Raw genomic sequence first — 7,112 nt, forward strand, 5'->3', positions numbered from 1 at the left:
GAGTCAAGAACTTGTATCCTTCTGAGGTTCTAGATGCATGCAAAGCCTTGAGGAGCATGGAAACTGTTGGAGACTTGGTGGTTGAGATGGAGCATACACTACCTATAAACATATAGTGCCAAAAGAAGTCTCAGACAATCTTAGAGGAGCCACAATTGGTGAAGCAGCTTTAGGAGGTTGTGGAGCAACCACAACTGGAGAAGTCAAGAGGAGATCAAGTGGAGGCATCCATTCATCCAGAGACCTCCAGTAGGGGGAAATTTCGAGCCAAGTGAGCAGAGGTATCACATGCAACCAGGTGGGAGGTGGGGCGATGTGGACTGATAGTCCCACGAAGGATGAAATAGGGGGCAGGATCCTTGAGGTACCCAACCTCTTAGATTCAATCTTGCTATGAGAGCCCCGATGAGGAGTAGCAAGACTAGCTGAGTGGGTAGAGATAGATATGGATGGAGTGGTAGAGAGAGCTACAATGCAGGAGTCCCAAGACTATGTAGAGCTAGCAAGATGCAGCAATGCGAGAGGCACAGGAGTGTTGCACTAGTGCAGGATAGCACAAAAATGTGTGCAATGGTTCGAGATACATCGAGGTTGCAGCAGCTCAGAGGTCAGCAAGGGATTACTTATCAGTGGCATATGGAGCATCAACATCAGAGGGCATTCCTAGACCAATGGGGAGGTCAGTTGGGAGTTATTTTTGTTTCTAGAGTTGTTGGAGAAACAACACTTGGGAGAAGTGTTGCATGCAGAACATTCCAAAGGTTTAGGATCAGGTTCAAGTTGAATGTCCTTATTGTTGAGAGGGAGTGTTGAAAATGGAAACAAGAAATGCTAAAAATAGAAATGATAAAAATAACATTGCTATAAATAGCAGCTTGGGCACCAGTGTTGGACATAGCAACAATGAATGAAAAATGGAAGTGCTATAAATAACATTGCTAAAAATAGAATTTTGGGAGAGATTCCAATTTTAGTTAGTCCCTGAACTAAACTTGTGAAGTAAAATTCGAATTTGATCTTAGCAGTTGTTTGTAAAATAATTAATTAGTTCATCTTGAGTTAATTAGTTGAGGAAAAACAAACATGAAGTCTATGTGAGGACATGCAACAGTTATTCCTTTGATTAAGGAATTTATCCCTTAGTTAAAGAGATAAGAGTGAGTTGTAATTTTGTGTTGTAATTAGTTAGCTCAATTAACTAAGTTAAGTCCAGTTAGATTAGTTCCAATAGTTGGAGGCACTGATTGTGAGTTTAGTTAGTTAATGCTTGCATGCATGTAACTACTGCACTTTAGATAACTAAATATTCTCTCATAAATAACTCATGCATGTCATTTCTGTCAGAGACCTAGTTGGGATCAGAGGAAGGGACAATGTACTATCAGTTGGAGTAATTTTCCTATAAAGGAAAGTCATCCATGCAGAAGGAATTATCTCCTTCAGGATTGCGCAGATATTTTAGAGGTCAGTGTTGTGTGTGAGAGGATTATTCACAAAGGTTGCAACCAAAGGACCCAGGAGAAACTGTGCAAGGAAATAGGAGGCTTGGAGGACTGAAGGAAGACACAAGTGTTGTCTATTTTGTGAATGAGCAGTGTTGAGGGATTGTACTGATAGCTGGATAGGTTCCGAGCTAACGCTTTTTGTAATTCTGAGATAATTTCCACTTGTATGATATTCTCAGTTATATATGTTCTTGTTTGATATTGCTCATATTCGACTAAGCTTCCACAAAGTTTATTCTAGAAGTAGATCTAGTTTTATGATTTGGTACATTGCATTATCAGTTGATCTACAGGTGAAATTTCTACACCCTTGGCTGCAGTTTTTCATTTGTCTCTCATTCTCTTCCGAGATGATGCTCTGTAACTCGATGATAATGCAATCTCTACTAAGGGTGAATCCACCAGGTTCAAGGTGATTCTTCCACCATAATTTCACCATTCATGGTATTGTTCTTGGTTCCCATAGTTCACTCTCCCACCGCTTGAATATGCAAAAGCTTTCGTCCCTCTGGTCTCCTAAAATTTGGGCAAAGTTTGGAATCCTCACCTCTACAAGTACATTAATTTAAAGTCTTTTGTTCTCATTCACTGCATATGACTCAGATTTTGTGTCTATTTTGCTCTTACTTGTTTTATTATTGCGTCCTATGTAAGTAACCTTCCTCCCACAAGATTATCTGTTATGAGGGAACAAAGTCTCTGGAATGAACTCTTGAGGATGGAGTTTCAGGTTTTTGGGAAACCGTAACCTTGTGACATTGGTAATTTTTTCGCCCATTCATTTTCTTTGCAGTTACTCATATTACTTAACTCGTTTAGGCACAAAATCTCTTACGGTTTTTACCCTCTGCTTCATAGGGATTTCCAATGGCTGCTTCTAGGCTTCGATATCCTAAACTCCAGGTGCCTATCTATTAGCTTGCAACCTGTCGGCATATATGGTTTAGATCTAGTGTTTCTGGCCTTTGTTTTATGTGAAGAGTTATCTTGAATGTAGCAACATTTTTTTTTAAATCCCTTTGTCTTTTCATTTAAAGTGGACTTCTCTGTGGCAAGGTTTCTTTGTATAGTTACTATGTAAGGAATATGAGGCCTTTAATTGATATTCTTAATTAAACAGTCCTAGCAACATGGTTATAATGGTTCTCATTCTATTTCTCATGATTATTAGGGTTATAATGAATCTCGTTCTATTCATGATTATTATGGTTATATTTGCATATTCTTTATAATTTGGTATGCAATCTTTAAAAATATTCTATACATAATAGACTCTCTTTTAAGGAATAGATTGATGCTCGAGTTCGAGTTTTCCTTATCCTCGTCATTATACATGCTACCACTATTACTACAGTGAGCGTTTTGTTGTTTACTTTTCTTTAATATATTTAGGGTAATAGTGGGTTCTGAAGTACCTATCTACATACAGTCATGTAGGGGACTAGACTGAGTCATTCCCAAGGTGGCATCTTAGTCCTAACCCCTTGTTATGATGTTGTGCATTGCTAGAGTGTGTTTAGATTTACACCATTTTTTAAATAAAACCTTTGGTTCTTCAAACACAACAACACTACTTTTCTGATATTCATTTACTTATGAGGTTTATATTAGATGAAGCATACGTGTATGCTTTAGATGTTTTCTAGATCAAATTCCTTGTATTATTGTTTTCTGGGTTTACTTTTTTCTTGGTTCTAAGCTCTAACAATATTTCCCTACTTTTTGTCCTAGTTGGTTGCGGGGTTTGTTAATTTCCATTACTTCATTTATCCTCGTTACATCCTAAGGTAGTGTTTACACCAACACTAAACATTGCCCCATTTTCCTATGAGTCTACAACTACAAAATGTATATCAAAAGTTAAAAACATTTACCAATCGTTTTAGCTTATAAATGACAGTAAGATATAAATTCTATAATTTATTGACGGAGTTTCAACCATATCTTTCATAAGTACTCATCCATGCAAAAGTACAAGGTAAAGACCCACCCTATATACTCATTTTTTCTCTGAAATTTCCTCGAATTCAAAACAATAGTAAAGGATTATAGTTATTCTTGAATCATGCCTTAGGACTAGAGTCTATTCTTCCAACCTCTGCTTCCTTTGTGTAATGAAGTGATAAACTCTATCAAGTCCAGCTCTTGATGTTCCTTCTGTTACTTCACTTTCACTAAGTTCTCGTTTTATCTCCACAAAATAAAGGTATAACTGTTTTAACTGTTCCTAACTGTCTGGAGGTTGGAATTCATTTCTGGTCTCCCTTCTTGAATTCTGAAATTTCATAATATATATAGAAAGAAAAAAAAATATTATTACCATTTAAATTATCCATCCAAAATGTCATTGGACTTTCCAGAGTCTCATTTACCAACAAAATAAAATAGCTCTGATTGCTATCCAGAAGGTGTTACATGGAGTGAGACAAAAATTTCTCAATGTGATATAGGAAAAAATAAATTAAAAATAGATAGACAAACTCTTTTCCTCTATATATTCATTTGTTGAATCGATGGAAGGTCGGAAAAGAAAAACATACACAATGGAAAGTGGATGTTGATATTGATTGAGGCATCTGAAAACTAATGTTGATATTGATTGACGCAACCAACAAGTTTGTGATTCTATATTTTATAAAGTTAAAATGAAGATCTCTAGAAATTGATGTCAAAGCTGATACTAATAATCATGATTTCGAGAGACTGATATTGATATTTGATGAGGTATACAAAAAAATTGTAATTATGCATTTTATAATATTAAAAGGAAGAATTCTAGAAGCTAATATATCCAAGTAATTTCCAGAAACTGATATACTACAAATGTTTGAATCAAGAGAAGAATTTGCAGGACTTTGGCGAGCACAAGAGTTTCTCAGTCGGGTAGTCTTGTCATTCGCACATTCCATCACTTGCTACAACTTATACGTCTAACTTTTCAGTAGAATCTAACCACTTCAAATTATAATGTCTCAGGTGACCACCATGAAACTTCATCTTCCAAGGAGGAAGACAAAGACAAGGTACAAGGTCAATCAATGAAGCTAAGATGACTTTAGGGGAGTTAGTGATGTTGTGCAACTTACCATATTTCACATACAACATCCATATTTCCTTCTTCATTGCTTAGGGGTTGTGATTCATGGTTTTTGTCCTCCATTTGGACAACCTAATTTTCCTTGGGGATTTCAGGGGTTGTGGATGCATCCGTTGGGTATAATTTATAGCTCGAAAAAAGTTCTTGGAAACGAGGAAAGCTCTTACCATATTGGAGGGTTTTGAGGGACGCGAAGTACATATTTTTTTCCATTCGAGTGATGTAGAGATCCTTTGTCTATGGTGCACCTGGATTGTTGAAATTTCTTGTGGGTTTTTCCAGTGTAGAGGAGATTTAATTTCCTCACTTCTTGGTTCATTCAAGCATACTCGTGTATTATAATGAGAGCATTGATTTTAAGAAATTTAGTAGAAATATTGCAAACAATGCACCAAATGGTCTCTTCACAAATATTACCATGGAGGATCTCTAAAAATTTATAGAAAAAAATGTGCAAATGATTCTATGCAGTGAACTGATTCAAAAAGGGTCAGTAGTGAAGCCACAATGATTTTAGGGGACTTAGGAAATGTTGTGCAAATTGCCATATTTCCCTTACAACATCCACCATCTTCCATTGTTCTTTTTATGGGATTTCATCAATGTTGTCAAACTGATGTAAAGTATCTTCTTCTTCTTCACTACTTAGGGCTTGTGATTCAAGGTTTCCGTCTTACCTTGAGACTACTTGATTTTCCTCACGGATTTGAAGGGAGATGGATGCATCCATTGGTTAAAATTTATTGCTTAAACAGAGTTCGAGGAAATGAGAAAAGTTCTTACGATATTGGAAAGTTTTGAGGAACTTGGAGTGCAAATTTTGTTGCCATTCGAGTGATGCGAAGCTCCATTGTTTATGGAATAATTGGATTGTTGAAATTTCTTATAGGTTTGTCTAGTACAGAGGAGATTTAATTCCTGAAACTCAAGATTGGAACATACATCAATGTGAAATCTGTGCTGAGCGGATTTGGGCATTCGTTGCCTCGTTGGGAGTTATCCAACCCCGGGAGAATCGAGATTGTAAATTTTTGTGTTAATCATCGAGACTTTGTCCTTGGCCCGATCAAAATATAGAAATTTTATGAGATTTTAGGTAAAAGGTACAAAGGGGGAATGAGCATTAATAAAAACTTAATCAACAAATATCAGCTAAGATGGACTTTGAGAGAAGGAAACTTCACCAAAGTTTTAGTAACCTGCCTTGACAATTGTTTGACAAATCAACTGTGGAAAAAAAGTAAAAGTAACACTTATACCGTAGAAAACAAAAGTTAATTACAATCAAAACCATTTATATCATTAAAATTAAAATTTTAGAAATATTTCTCTATTTTATAACTAAATCTTGAAAATTTTAATATATATGTAAAACTATGTTAACAGATTAAATAAATTGAAATTTAATTAATTATAATTGATTGCTTGTTTGGATAAATAATATTTAAGCTACAAATTATTCAAAATATATCTTTATTAAATTAAATATAAATAAATAATATTTAAAATTTCAAAATATTATTTCATGTTTTACAAAGTTTATTTTAATTTTTAATAGGAACCAGAATTTTGTAACAGTTTAGATTATATTCTTTGAAATCTCTACAAATACTTGTTCAAATTTCAATAAATCGTTAACATGATTTAGATAAATCCCGTGTTTAATCTTTTTAAATGAAATATTATAATTTAACATAATTTTATTAAATTATTATCATGATTATAAAATTATTATTATGATTTCAATATTTAATTTTTTTATGATATAATATAATTTTTATAATGAGATACTCACCTTCTGTGATATAATTTACATTTAAAATTAAACATAAACTATACTGCAAAAGTTTCATTTATACTTAAATTTATATTTAATTAATGAATTAACTTGGAAAAACTATTTACTTTTTCAGAAAGAAAAGATTTCATGATTTATATTAAGAGAATATAAAAGTCTAGATACATAAGAGGTCAAAATGCCATTAGGGGCAGATATTCAGAAATCAGATACTGGCATAGGATCATAGGATCAAAATAGCATGGATGACTAAGAAAGATCAAAATATTGAGGGCATAGCTGCACAAGATCTCCAGGGGAGATATCCCACAAAAGCAAGATAAAAACAAATCTGGTACAACAAAATTCCACATGAGAAAGAAACATATGATGCCAGGACAGATATTAATCCACAGGAGGCATATAGCCCGAAATTCTGAACAAGATGGAATCAAGGAACAGACAGGAATTCTGGAAGATCTGATCATTCCTCCACTTCGAAAAACAGATCTAAATGTCTGATACGCACCTGAAAAATATACCCAAGCGTATTTTAAATATTTTCTTTCTGTTTACTCCCTAACTTGGTTTAAATTTGGCGTTGTTTCAACCAGATAATACACGTTAGTGTTGTATAGACATCGCCGTCGATAGGACGAATTGAAAGTCAGCCAAGAGACTTCTCCGCAATATCCCCATTCTGAAGTTTCGCCAAAGTTTTCACAGCGTGTTT

This window comes from Pinus tabuliformis, chromosome 1_2, assembly GCF_031772625.1.
Source record: "Pinus tabuliformis cultivar Carrire ecotype Pingquan chromosome 1_2, CPIR1, whole genome shotgun sequence".
Taxonomy (NCBI): Eukaryota; Viridiplantae; Streptophyta; class Pinopsida; order Pinales; family Pinaceae; genus Pinus; species Pinus tabuliformis.